The sequence below is a fragment of the Schistocerca gregaria genome, chromosome 6, assembly GCF_023897955.1.
Source record: "Schistocerca gregaria isolate iqSchGreg1 chromosome 6, iqSchGreg1.2, whole genome shotgun sequence".
Classification (NCBI taxonomy): Eukaryota; Metazoa; Arthropoda; class Insecta; order Orthoptera; family Acrididae; genus Schistocerca; species Schistocerca gregaria.
In genome coordinates, this window is record NC_064925.1 from 441,194,533 (window position 1) to 441,211,036 (window position 16,504).

The window sequence follows — 16,504 nt, forward strand, 5'->3', positions numbered from 1 at the left end:
TAGAATGCTAAATAGTTGCAATGTCATGTTTGGACCGACAAGAATCACCATGATACAGTTGTGTAGAGTCATCAGTACAGATTATCAGTCATCGTGTGGGCAGGCATGGTCAATAATTACGTATGTGGTCTATTCTTATTCCTCTCCCCTTAAATGCACGGGTGTACAGTGTTTATCAGATATACTACCCAGGTTTCTGGGAAGTATCACACTTGTTATTCATCAGCGGATGTTGTTCCGACATGGTGCACCCCCACATCACTGATGGTTAGTTAACACCTGAATCAGACATTCTCTGAAAAGTTACGTAACCAGCACGTTCTCTGGATCTCACTCCTTGTGATTTCTTGTGTACGTCAAGCCTGTTGAGATTGATAATTCTGGCTGTTCAGACAGCGTCTGGGGTGTTATCAAGGGCACGAACAGAAGCTTTTGGAACGATGCCACGTCTGCATTGGCGCTGGGGGCGCCATTTAGATAAGTGCTGTAAATTTTGAAACTTGTGAAACTTTTACAGGTAAATGGAATTCATTATTGCTGTGCCGTACAATTAGGATTTTCGGTCTCACTGGCGTCAAGTGAGGTGTGCATTTAGTAGTCCATTAGCAAGAGAAATTATTTATATGAGGGTATTGCGAGAATTCAGTGGGAATTTTGTACGTCATGATTAGCCTTCGGAGGCTTAATACCTTTGTTTGAGGTCTACGCCAGGCTAAGGCGGAACTCGAGTAAATTTTCGCTTATACCTTTCGACTCCGTCGTTTCAGGAACTAGGGTCCCGTATCTCAGACTGATACAGTTACCTTTTTCCGTCATACCTAAAAATCTGTAACTTGATCACGGAATCACCCTGTGTATAATGGACACAGTCTAATCAGTGGAGCTATAAGACACAGTATTAGCTTGAAAAGACACCATACCGCTGAAGAGCAGTGCTAAACAGCTGCATGGGGTGGCCTTTAACTGCAGAAGCACGAAAGAAGAACTAGCGGGCAGATTGCAATTTAAACTGTCCTCAGCGACGCCCGTAAAGCTGTGGGTACATGAACTTGCGAAGATAAAAAGCCAATGGCTATCGATAAACAGGCATTCTATCATGGGTAACTCCCCTCAATATCAACACACCACTGCAGCAGCCGTCTATGTCCTCGTGCACCGGCAACTCTGTCATCATATAACTAATCCACATTATCCCACTGCAAGCCCAGTTACTGAGTCGTGTCCCAAGCTTGTCGAATCAAACCAGAGGTCCGTAATCTACACGTCACCAAGCAACTGAAGGAACATAATTGTTGTTACTTATCATCACTGTTTCAATTTGAATTCAACCATCACTAAATGTTTGGCACCTAATATGGAGCCATTTCACTTACTTCGAATTCCATCGTCATTACAGGCCGTTGCGCTCAGTCGCTGCAGTTGGAGCAGCTGCTACCAGTGGCAGCAAGCTTTTGTTTTTTGTGCCTTTAGTATTATCGCTCTCAGTGCCACCCAAAAGACACTGCAACTAGTTTTTCTTTTTCTTTTTATGTTTTATGGGTGGCAAGGATTTCGCTGATGCTTTGGAAAGTGGCTGCGGGGGACGAATCTAGTGCAGGATAAAGCACCAATTGAGGAGGTTCATAGATCTACCAAAATAACGTTGAGAAGAGCAAAGAGAAATTATGTTAAGGATACCATCGTTGGCGCGGAAGCAGATTATAGAGGGAGCAAGACCATGGAAATCTTCCAAAAGGTGAAGTGTTTTACTAAAGGGTACCAGGCCAGACAGAAGTTTGTCAGTGACTCAGATGGTAAAATCCTGACCAACGTCGGAAGATGGAAGGAGTACTTCAATCAGCTTCTCAGCTGTGGTGAACCCAAACTACGATTCGAGTCTCTAACCACACCTGTCCCAGATTACCCCAAACATTCATTGACATCAAAATGTAAACCAAATGGATTGAACTTGCAGAAATACTACAGCGACCGATACAAATAATCTGGACCAAAGAAGAACTGCTAACAGAATGGAAAACGGCGATGACCTATCTAATTCATAAGAATGGTGACAAACTGAAATGTGATAACTCTCGAGGAATCGCCCTGCTTTTTGTATGTTTCAACACCCAGTCCAGTTGACTCGTACACGGAAATGAACCCTTGGCAGAATCAGTAATTGGTGAGCATCAGAGAGGTTTTTCATTTTGACAAAATCTGATATTTTGTCCGTCTCAGTTGCATGAATATACAGTTTTTTTCTGCGGTGGTTAAAGGTTTCGGGCTGACATCCCCGTTCTCAGACCATATACCTTGTTATTAATCGTAACTAGTTACGCAATATGGTACGAAAAGGCATTAACAGCTGCTGTACAGAAAGTCAAACCGTGGGCAATGACGCAACCAACATTCAGATGCAACAATAGACACATAGGCTACCTGTCAGTTTGTCTTTCTGTACAGAAGTTGTTCGTGCCTTTTGACACTATATTTTATGATTAGTTATGGTTGATAACAAGTTTTGTGGTTTGAGAATGGGTGTGTCCGCCACGAACCGGTAACCATGGCAGCAAAAACTGTATAATCATGCAAGTGAGACTGACAACAGAGAAAAAATTATCAAATTTCCTCAGCACTGAACACGTGCGGACCTACCATCCCAGAGGCAGCATCTCTCGAATCGGCAACTACACATTTTGTTTGTAGATTTTAAAGAAAACTTATGACTACTTACACACAAAAGCGTGTTCGGCTGTCTAAAAGAGTTCGGGATGCCACAGAAGCTCATCAACTTGATAAAGAACTGCCTGAGTGAAACACGTGGTAAGGTGAAGATTGAAAACGGACTAACAGGTGAACTTGAAATTGTGACTGGTCTTAGACAAGAAGACGGTTTGTCTCCAACCCTGTTCAATTTTGTTCTTCAGAAAATCATACGTGAGACTTTTAAGGAGAACTTTGAAGGGATCCCAGTCAAAAGGAAGAACCTGGCATATCTAGCCGAAGCAGATGATATCTGCTTCATAAGCAGCTCTGAAGAGGTATTGAAACAAATTAGCAGGGCACGGGAGATGGCTACCAGCAAATTTGGGGTATTCATAGACGAAGAGAAGGATTACTTCGTATGAATCGTCGACAAGGTGGCGGTGCTGGACAGCTAAAGTCACTGCAGATGGGAGACCAGTCATACAAGAGTCCTCGAATTTAAGTACCTGAAATCACTTTTCAAGGAGAACTCGTCGTACGAAGTAGAGATCAACGCCAGGATACAGTCAGGAAACCGATCCTTCCACAGCCTAATACAACTACTTGGGTCCAGGGATCTCTCGAGACAGTTCAAGATTCGGCTGTATAAAACTCCGATCCAACCGTGATACTCTATGGCTGCGTATCTGAAAGTAGAACTTTCATAAACTTCTCGTATATAGAGAAAAGTATTGCGGAAGATCTTTGGTCTGGTCATGGGCGCAAACAGCGGCGGATGGAGGGTCAGACACAGCCATGAGCTAGACGAACTGCACTGAGATGCCAATATAGCAGGTATCGTAATGTGTACCTTAATGTAGAAAGGTAAGCTGAACAAACTGATGGGTTCATACGCCTCTTACAGAGGTATCAGTCCTCCCCTTTTTAATGACCAACAACTCTAGAAAACTTACCCTTCTATCAACATTAGTTATAGGAACGGTCCTGTCCATTTCATCAAATTCCTGATTTGGGGTTTGAACCAACTTATTTTCATTTATTCCACTTTTCACAAGAAATAAAAACATAATAATAAATGAATCACGCATTAAATATTTTATTTCCAAGTGATAGCATCAACAATATTTTTAATTCTGTTGATTCAAATAAAATACCCAATGACTATAATGAGCTGGACATGTGACTTATCTGGAAGACATTAAGTGGCCACGGAAGATCGTGGATTTCATTCCCACAGGTAGGAGACGGCCAGGAAGACCAAGGAAGAAGCGGCGGAATGGTCTCCATGAAGACCTGCAGCATCAGCGATGGACGAGGACGGAAGCGGATGATACCTATGGATGACAATGGAGAAGGAAAAGAATCAGCGCGCTATCCGTCAGGTTTGGTTGCGTAAAAGTAGACAGACAAAATATGTATTTATTATCTTTTGTGCGTATTATAATTTTAGTAGTTTGAATTTACGCTTCAGTCGATGGTTTGAGTTCTTGTTGCATTATGCTTGTAGTTAATTATGCTTGCTGCCTTGATCAGTGAAGTTCTCATGATTTTACATAGTTTTACTTACAAGGAGAGATCCGCATTGGTGAGATTGACTTTCTAAAGCCAAATATACGGAGATGTAGGTTAAGATTCCAGGTATTACATCCTGCAGCCTTTCACCCTGGTGAGCCGTCGCTTGCCGGTAATTGCGGAAAAAGTTTCGGCGTTTCGCGTCGTGCTTAGTAACGTTGAAAAGTTGAGTTACGTACTTTAGTTTCGGTGTGAGGCATAGGCTAATAGACACATGCGCAGTAGGTCGTGGGTTCGAACCTCGTCAGTTGCAGCAATTTTTTTATTTTTCAGTTTTTATTGAAATAACTTTGATCTTTATTTTTATTCGGTTAGTTGGTTTAAATGTAATTTTTTGTATCTATTCCTTTTTCACAGTTTAATCACCGTATGAATTTTCATTTGTTTCATTGTTTTCTTTACATCATTCTTTTTGCAATTGGAATTTTTGTGCATATGAATTTAATTATATCATATAATACTCAATTATTTGAAAATTCCGAGCTATCAGTTACGGAACAAAAGACGAAGTAATCTGTTTATATTGAGTGTTCAGCGGTGTGAAAAACGTATTTTTCGTTAGCAGATGTGCATGGTGATCATCATACAAATATTTCTAAGCTAAATACCTACTGCACTGTGGACAAAATAACGCAGATGAAGATTTGACTGAGAGAAGGGTTTACAAGTTAAACGAAATTCAAGCAAAATGAAAACAGGTATAATAAACGCAGTAATGTGGACGAAGAAAGTGAGTGATATAACAAAAGGAACTAAATCGAAATCAATACATAAAATTAATTGAACACACACCAACAAAGATTTAAAGTGGAAACAGAATGATAGGAAGAAAAGTGAGAGCAAATCAAGAAGTTGATATTATGATTAATATTAGTGACTGATAACAATTCCAGCCCTTAACCTCTTGAGTATGAAGCTATTATCCTATCCATTATACCGCAGAACCAGATTATGTAACGCAACTTTTGAACGCCATTGAGTATCGCACAAAACTCCTTTCTTTTCGTCAGTTACTCGCAAACGAAGGCCCACCAAGGTGATTGGCCGCAGTGTGTGATACCTACATAACTGTATAGATGGTTTCAAACCCTTGATCCCACTGCTGCGGGCCTCTCCTTGTTAGAAGTGGTCAGGGACGCTCTTTGTTCTATCCAACCGCTATCGTGAAAAAACTAGCAGCTGCATTCGTCACATTTGGTAAGCTTTAGACTGTTACCCTAAGCTGGAACGAGATAAGGGGGGACGTTTCGTGAAAGCTGCGGTCTTCTGGTGCCTCTGGAATCTCTTCGGATGCCTAACATTTGACCAGTTTGCCTTCACTCGAGCGTGAATTTCGGAACTGCCCGCACGGCTGCTCCTTATTGTTCCGGCGTAACACCAAGCACCGGCACGTCGGCCAGGAACGATACGGCAGAGGAGGCTGTCAGACGTCAGCCAATGGGACGCTGAGTAGGAGCACACCACGACAGGAGCGGCACCTGTAGAAGAGAGTCGGGAAACTGCCTCAACTGGTCTACAAAAACTGCCTAAGGTGCAGCACATGCGCGTCGCGCGAGGTCTTGAATACTCTCCCGCTCTTCGCGCAAGCTATCAGCACTAGAAGAAAAAAACGAATAAGGCCTGTAGACATATATTCGCTGGAGGCTGCGGGTTGCGAGTTATTCAAGAAAAATTTAAGGAAAGATATTAAATGTGTTCTATCTCTGAAACCATTCGGAATAGGGCATTAGTCAATTTACTATAATACTATCACCCCCCGAAACAATTTCCTTTCCTCCAGACTCATCATATATGCATACCGCACTCCATACATAAATGGAATGGAAGAAGTCCTAAATAGTGGTGCAATGCGAAGTAACGTCCGCCATACACTTCGTGGTGGTTTGCACAGATGGTGTCTTGAAAGTCATGGTAGAGAAAATGAAGTCTTATCGAGTTACAATCAATACTACAGCGTTGTGGTTGGAAAATGTCGGAAGAAGGCACTGCTTACCAACGAAAATTAGGTGAGGAGTTGCCCCAGCTATTTTCCTTTGTTTCTCTTCTCAGCCGATTCATTTCCATCGTTCCAGTTCACCCGGCGAAACACTGAGCGACTGTTGTGAGTGCTTCTGGCAAATGTGTGTTTCATCCACATGGCGAAGCCCACGTCGCTCACTTGTAACCGCTACGCTTGCGTATAATGAATACGGCGATGACAGCAGGTTAGCTGATGCTACACTGCCAAACGCGCCGCGCTGTCTGGAACGATATCCAGCTGCTCGTGATAGCGATAAATTTAAACAAAATGTCAATTTCGCACAGCGGACCCCTTCATTCAAAGGAAATTAATAGAAGTGCGTATGGCATGTTTTCGGCGGGAGCCCCTTTCGTAGTTTTCGGGAGCCTGGTACAGGTCTTTTTATTCAACACCATTCCGGCGATTTTCGTATCGATGATTACGGAATGACAACGGAACACCCACTGCCCGATCGGAGAAAATGTCCGACCCGGCCACGCTGACCCCTCAGCTGTGGAGGCGGCCTACAAAATTAACAGTAATAACTGTACCTATGGATCCAGCTAGCCTCTGCCGCACTAGAAGAGCCGCACTGGAAGACGAGACGTGACCCAAACTATTTAGCCGTGACTTGTAATCTATATTAATTGCTTGCTTGGACATTGTATACATCGAAGGACATTGGTTATTTGCATGTCGCCAATTGCTTGCGACACCTCTTTATAAAAAGGCAAAGTCAAGTATTGTCAGTACAATTTAATGTAATAAACTCCATTAATAAGGTTTGCTTGAACTGTGGTCTAGCAATCCGAGAAAACAGCTACATGGGCACCCTATATTAGACCAGTGGGCAGGATCCCACAGTTATCAACATGTACGAGGTGCTGCAAAGTGTTCATAAGACGTCGACTGTTTGGTCGAATTGCCTTTACGTCCAGACGAGCGCGGAAGGAGGACAGTTTGATCACTGGGTGCTCAAGAGATAGGTGTGAATGGAGCTCCTTCACGAAACAGGAAGCGGGAAAGGAAATAAGGACAATGTATACACGCCATGTTTGTGGAAAACTCTTGCTGGAAATCGTAGCTCTTGTCGATCTACTGCCTGGTTTCTGAGTCCATCATCAAAATGTGTGTGTGAAATCTTATGGGACTTAACTGATAAGGTCATCAGTCCCTAAGCTTACACATTACTTAACCTAAATTATCCTAAGGACAAACACAGATACCCATGCCCGAGGGAGGACTCGAACCTCCACCGGGACCAGCTGCACACGCCATGACTGCAGCGCCTTAAACCGCTCGGCTAATCCCGCGCGGCACATCAATTTCTATAGATGGTTACCTTTACTGGTAAAGAAATCTAGCCTCGCCTGCGGGGTTATCTGCTGCGTCGTAGCCAGAATCTGTGGTTAGGAGTTGAGGAGGTGATAACCAGAGGCATAAACCACTCTGCGACGATATCGGATGCGGAATCCTCTACCTCTTGTACCGGGTGGAAAACTGTTGATCTCCCGTCAGTAGGTCAGACGTGCGTTCCGCAGAAGAAGCGAACTTGTACTCGGGTAGCAGAGAACCGACGTTCACCATACAGAATTTTTTTTTAAATTTTGTACATTTATTTGTTTGTTTATTAATTTTCCATTCAGTGACGAGTCACGTGCTGTAACAGATGGCTGCTGATTTTTAGAGGGTGTGCTGAAAAGTAATGCCTTCGAATTTTTATTGTGCAAAACGTTCAAGCATCTTAAATAAAACCTACCTTATTAGCATTCTACAAATTTACTCCTCACGTCTGTGTACTGACAGCCCTTTGCCGCTAGAGGGCTCCGAAATGTACCGTATAACAAGGTGGTGTATAACTATGTCGTTGCGTGAGAAACAGCGTGCATATATGCATTCCCTTCACGTGTTTAAGCCAAGTATTACGCACATTTATGCGATCGGGAATGCTCAGTAGTTGCCAGGCTACATGAACATTTAACAATTAAGGGTCAACAAGGAGCATTAGTGATCAAATCATAGGAGGCAATTTTGTGCAACCTTAGTAGGGACAGGATCAAACTATTCGGGAGTAGGATCTTACAGTCTGAGACAGTGTTCCGAGACAAGCTTCCGTCACAATATCCGCAAACGTGACGTCAGATCCGCCGAGCAACAAAAGAAGTGTCCTCTTTGGCTGAGATAGAGAGGTGGGGTGGTCTCTCTTGTCCTTCGGGAAGACAGGGCGAGTTAGTTGCGAGGAGCCACGCAAAACGCTCGGTCGAGTAACCGGGGCGGCTCTAAAAGAACGGTCGCGAGTGCATATTTCAGATGTTAAGCAAGATATAAAGTGAAGTTATTAGTTAGAAGAACGCCACGCGTCATGGGCAGTGGCTATCATTATGTAAAGTCAGAAAACTGTGTTAATGTGTGTAAAGGGTCGAATATAACGGCGTAGTCCAGAGCCGCCATATTGCAAATACTGATTCCGTGACGTGGTGACAAAGCAATTTCTGTATTAAAACAAGTATAGTTCAAACGTTGTTGAAAATTAACAACTGGCATCCCCAAACACTCCACCTCAGCAGAATCACCGCCTACATGGAACCTGACGACTGAGCGCTACCACTGTGCCGTGAGGGACCTAACGAAGCAGTAAGACGCCAGGTTAGTGATTCCGCCCAGGGAAGTACTTCCTTCTCGCTACAATGCTACTGAGGGTGTTTTAAATTCAGTTTTCGAATTCGAAGAGTTCGTCACGCATGGAGTACACTCTCCTCAAGCATGACAATGGCAGATCATACACGAGCGCTACGGCATCTGCAGCAATTCGACGTCTTGCTTTCACAGTCATCGATCATCCTCCATAATCCCGATTTCGTAGCATCCGATTTTCTTCTGTTTCCAGAACTTAAGGACACCTTCGAGGACTTTATTTTGAAAGCGATGAAGCGTTTTAAGCAGGGCTGACGTGAATCCGCCAAAAAAGTCAAACAGTCTACAGTGACGGTATCAACAAACATGTCCCTCTTTGGGAGAACTGTGTTCGTTGCCATCGTCACTACGTTAAGAAATAAGTATGTACACGTGACGAATAATGATGTAGTATTTTAATAACGTTTGTTTTATTTAAAATGCTTAGAGTTTTGAAATAGCCGGCCAGAGTGGCCGAGCGGTTCTAGGCACTACAGACTGCAACCGCGCGACCGCTGCGGTCGCAGGTTCGAATCCTGCCTCGGGCATGGGTGTTTGTGATGTCCTTAGGTTAGTTAGGTTTAAATAGTTCTATGTTCTAGGGGACTGATGACCACAGCAGTTAAGTCCCATAGTGCTCAGAGCCATTTGAACAATTTTTTTACTTTTCAAATAAAAATCGGAGTCAATATTTTTCAGCGCGCTTTCGTAGTAGTTATAGCTCGACATCCTACTTTGTATCGAGTTTGTTTGAGGTGTTCTGATGAGGGGCTGTGCCTGTGACGGGGCAGCAGTTTTATAAGACGCTGACTCTGGTTATTTAGGGACACGTAACTCTGTTAAAGATTTCCTCGGGCACTGCTGAAATACATTAGAAGAATCTTCAATAAATGTAGTTCATCCACAAAAGAGGTCACTTTCACAATATTCGTGCTACCGATTCTTGTATGTTTTTATGTCGTTTACTGTCATTTTTAACAAACTCGTTTTGTCTCCTTCGTGCATCTGCTTACCAGATGCGGCGACAGAGAAGATGTCACTGTTTATTCGTGAGTTAATAAGCTTGTCATACCAGCGATACACGTGGTCGCGAGTACCACTGCGCAGGATATGACAGTTGCGACGTCATAACTTATTACTCTGGGAATTCGCTGGGACGTGAAGCGAAAAAATTTTACTTTTAATCAACTCGCGGTATAAATATGGACGGGCACTCGGCGCTGCAGGCGTTGTTTTCATTTCATTAGTTATTTATGCAAGGATGAGGAAGGGCGGTGACATTTACCAGTGCAGGTCGAAGCCTCCGTTAACGAATTTTCCGTTTTCATTGGACACGGCGCGCCCCCTCCGGGCCCAGCCAGCGAGCGTCGGTGTGTTTGCACCGAAAACAAACGGAACACGCCGCCCGGTTCTCACGCGCCGGGTAGCCGTAGCCGGGAGCGGCGAAGATCTGCCCCCACCCAATCCGCCACCCGGAGCTTACTGCCAACAATGCCGACCTGCGCGGACGCCTCGCGCTCGGGCGCATGCGTGCTGCGGGGGCGCGCCGGTGCTGCCCCTACCGGAGGCGGTTGCAGCCAGGCGACAGGCGTAAGGCTCGGCTCAGTCGGCAGTCGAACGGGCGTCTGTTCGGTCGGCCGGAGGTCGGAAGGAGAGCAGCGCCAGCACCTGCGGCCTCGGCGTCGTGTCGGTGAGCCCGCCCACTGCCGGCGTCTTCGCCCTGGAGGACCTGCGAGTGCTCGCTGCGCTGCCAACACAGGTGGGTCTCGCGCTCGCAAATGCGAGCTTTGAAATGGCTCTCAGCCAAATTTATCGTTGCTGCCGTTTATGTTTGTTGCGCCGCGTGGGCGGTGCTCTTCATTCGTTGTGCAAAGTGGATGTTCTCAGTAATCCTACAAACAGATGATGTATTATATTATATGTAACTGTTTTCCTTAGATCTATAATGAGGAGAACCTCAAATATGTAAAGCACGCCATAAAACATGAATATGTTAGGCATATTTACAAACAAGACATTTTAATCTCAGATCCTAGGTGAAATGCTCGTTATGGACGTGTAAGAGATCAAAAACTCTTGAACATACTTTCTTTTAAGAGGTCATAACAAAACACACACAAGCCGTGCACCATCTACACAAAATCAGTTTGTGACACTTTCTGACACTGATAACATTATTGCACTGGAGATATGCGAAAGTCAAATTTTACGTAATACTTTGCTTGTTATTATTGATAATATACACATATAAGTCAGCTGTACTTAAAAATTCATTAGTGGAGAAGAAGAAATCGGCCACCAATAAATCCTCTATGAGCTCTTGAAATGGACTTTTCACGACTGCTGGCAAGTTATTGAAAATCTGTATTACTGAATATTGGACACTTTTCCAGAGCAAAGTAAGAGAACTTTAATCTTTGTAAAGATTATTGTTATTTCTAGTACAGATCCCACGAAGTATGCTATTAATTTAAAAAAGCGATTTATGGACACGTCTTATTGCAGAATAAATGTATTAGGAAGCAGTCCTTGAATCGAATCTCTGCAGGACATTCTTGAATTAGCACTACGAATGCTTTGTTTATACCCTTTTGGACATGGAAAACTTTTGACGGCTTTATGAATTACCGCAAGACATAATTCCACATGAAATTGACATTTCTTGCATGCTACTGCAAATTAAACTGTACCCTGTAGCGCACCACAGAAATCTTGGGCGAGATAACAGTTATTTTAATTAATTTTGTGCATGTACTTTGGAACGGAGCTCTCTATGAGCGGATGTTACAGTAAGAACTTTTCATTTTTTAATATGCATGTAGCGTCAGCATGGTAACTTTCATGTTCATAAAAGCGAAGTTTTTGTGATTGATATGTATAAGATACATGTTTAGAGTAATGTGCTTATCTTCAATGGAGAAATATTCTGAAGACAAAAAGGGATTTGCAAATGTATGTGCGAAGTTAGCCTAATGAAAATAATAAACATTCTTTTCCACATAGCACATATTATAAGTACATGGGTGCAAAATATTTGAAGATTTTATCGTGGTGACGCTTTCATTTGACAGTATTTTAAGGAAACAATTACTTAAAGCTTTTAAATGTTTCTGAAAACTCACTATTGTAGCTCGTGTCACTTCTATATTATAACTACTGCTCTCCATCGAACTGTGTTGGCCGTTGACGCCCGCATTATGTCTGGATTTTAATATTCACGCTAAACTTTGTCTCGCAAGTACAAAGTTGTTTGATATCTGATAACAGAAGTACCCGAAACTTCGTAATAAATAAAGACATCGTATTTATCGATCTGCACGGTTTTATTCATAAAATATTCACTGATGATCGCGGACTCACACCAGAAATTGGTTTCCTTTAACAGTAATGTCTTTCTTAATACTGAGGATCGTCTATTGTTGCACCGAAACAGTGTTAACAAAGCCGGCCGCGGTGGTCTCGTGGTTAAGGCGCTCAGTCCGGAATCGCGTGACTGCTACGGTCGCAGGTTGGAATCCTGCCTCGGGCATGGATGTGTGTGATGTCCTTAGGTTTGTTAGGGTTAAGTAGTTCTAAGTCGAGGGGACTGATGACCTCAGATGTCCCATAGTGCTTAGAGCCATTTGAACCATTTTTTTAGTGTTAACAAAGAAACGACATACACCTATTATGCCAAGAACCGTCAGTTTGATATTAGAAAACGAAGTGGCAGGTGTATTTCCGGTAGTAGTATGTTGAAAGTTTGCCAATAAAGTGGAAAGTGCTTTATACGTATTCTTTTAGGAAGCTTCAAGCAATCAGGTTGTGGAGCACGCTATCTGAATGCTCAATATAAATTTAGTTTTTATTCATCTTGGTGGCAAGGTACAACACTGATAACCGGTGGATGTAATAAAAATTTTGTTACGCCAACTATCATATATCAGTGTATGTATAGGTACGTTATTAAAATTTAGAACAGTGATCAGTATGAGGCGGTAGGCTTCTGCAGCCACTGTAATTTAGTAAAACCTTACACAATTATACTGAGGCAAGTTACTCATGTTATTTAATACAAGTTTTGTGGATCCGACTTCCAATTCTACTTGTTTATAAGGGGAAAAGCGTTAGATTTGGCGCGAACATAGTTTGGATTGCGCTATAGATTAATTTATTACTATAACTTTTACTTTATATTGACATTCACGGGTTTCGCCAAATCACCAGTTTTTCATACTGGAGCCAAATATTCGCATTTTGATACGATAGAGATACTTCTACCATCACAGCAGGATTTGTAGATACAACTTTTTTGGGCGCATGCGCGTGGTAAAGTTGTAGGATTGCACAGTATGACTGATGTAGTTCGGTTTTATTTGTGGATGGTACATTCAGATAGAGGGCGGGGCGATCGAGCCCGCAGGGCGCTCCCCGCAGGCGTCTGGCGGAGTTAGCGGCGTTTTATTTGCGCGGACTTATTGCGGGCCGGCGTGACGGCGCGGCGCCACCTGTGCCGCACGTGCGCCGCGGCGCGCGTCATCTGTCGCCGGAGTATTAGCCCCTCCCCCTCCTCTCCTGCCCCTCCCCCTGCGCGCCGCCACGCCCCCTCCTGCCCCGCCGCCGTTCGCCTGCCGCATAGGGAGAAAAAGGGCCCCGCACACCGGCACCGGCCGTCTTCTAATTTCAGACTGAACCACACGGCGCAGCCCGCCAGCACCGCCGGCTGCATTGCTTCCACTGCTGGGCCAACGGCTGCGTAAACCGTTCAGAGCTCACCGAAGTCGATTGCTTTCTTAGGCACTGTGTTCTGAAAAGGAACTCGTAGATTTACCACGCCTTTGGTAAAGTGAAGAGTTAAACTATAGCAAATTGTACATAATCGTTCTGTACGAGTATCTAAGAAAGTTAGTAAATAAATGTGTGTGAAAGCCAGCCGAAGTGGCCGTGCGGTTCTAGGCGCTACAGTCTTGAGCCGAGCGACCGCTACGGTCGCAGGTTGGAATCCTGCCTCGGGCATGGATGTGTGTGATGTCCTTAGGTTAGTTAGGTTTAATTAGTTCTAAGTTCTAGGCGACTGATGACCTCAGAAATTAAGTCGCATACTGCTCAGAGCCATTTGAACCATTTTTTGTTGTTGTTTGGAATGGGGAGGAAATTCCAGAAAGTGGAACTTATCGAATCTAAGCGTCATACATAAAGAAACGAAGCTAGAAAGTACGCAGCAATTATCGTGGCGTAAGTGTCACAAGGGCTATCATCAGGCTGTAGGGGAGGATTTCAGAAACAAGATGGAGAAGTTCGTAAATGAAGTGGAAGAACAAAGCAGCTTTAGAAGAGATAGGGCATATGTGGATAACATCTTACTCTAAGAAGCATCACGGAGAAGAGATTGGAAAGGAATCAAAGCAGTCTTTAGGTTTTCACGGATCTTCAGAAAGCATGCGACACAGAGCCACTAAAACGATTGTTCGAGGTGCTGTCGTCAGGAGAACTGCTATAACTTTATATAACAAGTATAAACCTGTCCAAATCAGCAGAGTATATCATCTAAATAGGGAAGGAAATTTCTAGAGAGGCCTTCAGAACAACTAAATGAAGCAAGGATGCTGTCTCTCCCACACTCTTCCGTGTACGTGCAGAAGGCACTGGATCTGTGCTGTAGAAACTACATGGGTGCGGGGACTGAGGTAGCGAACCAGTGTATGTACATACTTTTCTATGCTTATGACAGGTCGTTACAGCAAACGATGAAGAGGATCTACGTTTCTTACATGCTTAGGAAGTTGATGGAAGGTTATAAAGAGTGGGTTTTGAAAATTAATTTTGAGAAGACAGAATATCTATCTTGCGGAAGAGAGTGAAGTAATCTGGACATAAATGGACCTCTTACTGTATAGAGATTTTAAGTACTTGGGTAGTATCCTGTCACGTGATACAAGATGTGAGACATATTCAACAAGGGATCAGGTAGGGAAAGACGGCTATCCAAAACTTAAATTAAACCCTGTACTTTGGTTCTCAAAAATACGTTTACTGTGAAAGTGCTGGACACTTAGAGAAAGAAATAAAAATAGTCTTAGAGCTTTAGAAATGGACCACCTGGGAAGAACCTGCAGAATTTTCCTGCTTGACCGCGTAAGAAATGAGGAAATAACAGGAAAGACACGGAATCATTATAAAATTACAGATAAATTATAAGACAGCTAGGATCCTTTGGGCATATCAAAAGAATGGATGAAGACATCTGACCAAAGATAGTACTTTCGTGTCAACCTCCTGTACATGAAGAAAAAGAAGAAGAAGAAAAAGAATGCGGCTAAATAATGTCCAAGAAGCGATATAAAGAAGAGGATGAGGAAGAATGGCGAGATTGAGGCATATGGGGACGGAGATGCGGGATGCTGTGACGGTGTAGGCCCAACAAGGAAGTGTATCTCTCAACGTCTATTATGCTTAATTCAAAATATATTTAACAAGAACAAAATTAAAGTGGAAAAAGAAGTTTGTTTGAACAACCATCTCTCAAGGAGTGAGACAAGTCTGTCCTTTATCATCTACATTACTTAACATATAATCTATCACATTATTTAAATCAAACGTACACTAATTGATCAAAAGTGTCCGGATACCTATTTAGCGGACATTAATACGGGGAGTGTCCATGCTTCACCTTTACGACACCATAAACTCTGCTGAAAACACTTTCAATGAGTTGTCTGAATGTCTGTGGAGGACTGCCAGCCCATTCATCCTCAAGAGCTGAAAACGGAGGAGCAGATGTCGGACACTGGTGTCTGAGGCGAAGCCTACATTCTAACTCATCCCAAAGATGTTCAGTTCGGTTCAGGTCAGACCATCTCAGAAATGTTATTCTTCACAAACTATCGCATCACAGACTTTATGACGTAGTGCATCGCCATCATCGTCTATTTTACACGGCATAATGCCGTAAAATGTGTTCACATCCTTCTGCATTTCGAGTTTTCTTAAGCACAACAGCAGGACCACAGGCTATCCATGAAAAACAGCCCGCACGATAACGCCACCGCCTCTGTACTACACTGTTGTACTACGTGCAGATGATGGCAGATAACATTCTCCACGCATTCCCCAAACCCAAAACTTTGCCACACGGTACAGCGCGATTCATCAGTTCAAATGGCTCTGAGCCCTATGGGACTTAACATCTGAGGTTATCAGTCCCCTAGAACCACACATCCATGCCCGAGGCAGGATTCGCGCGGTTCCAGACTGAAGCGCCTAGAACCGCTCGGCCACAACGGCCGGCCAGTTCAAATCACTCGTTTATTTATACAATGGAGTCGCTGCTTATAAACCTCGTTTAGGTTTAAATACAGAATATAGCAAGGAGGTGCTGTTCGATGCTGTACCCCATATTTTTTAAACCCCACGCACAATCAACGTCGTAATTGGACTCCTTGTTGCACTTTGGAAGTGTGAGTGATCCCTTCTGCTGATTTCAGCATTTTTTTTTACAACCATCGTCTGTCAGTGTATGAGGTCTTGCTGGTCTTCTTTTAACTATGGTTATTACTTCACAATCATATCACTAATTATCGACTTGGACGCCTTTAG

General features: G+C 43.4%; 1 protein-coding gene across 1 annotated transcript in view; it reads left to right on the forward strand.

Annotated features, from left to right (window-relative positions):
- The first annotated feature begins 10,539 nt into the window (after positions 1–10,539).
- LOC126278302 (protein CBFA2T1-like) overlaps positions 10,540–16,504 on the forward strand; it is a 1,072,749-nt gene continuing 1,066,784 nt past the window's right edge. The window contains exon 1 of the mRNA XM_049978315.1: positions 10,540–10,688. The gene's annotated coding sequence lies outside the window, so the exon portion shown is untranslated. The remainder of the gene's footprint in view (positions 10,689–16,504) is intronic.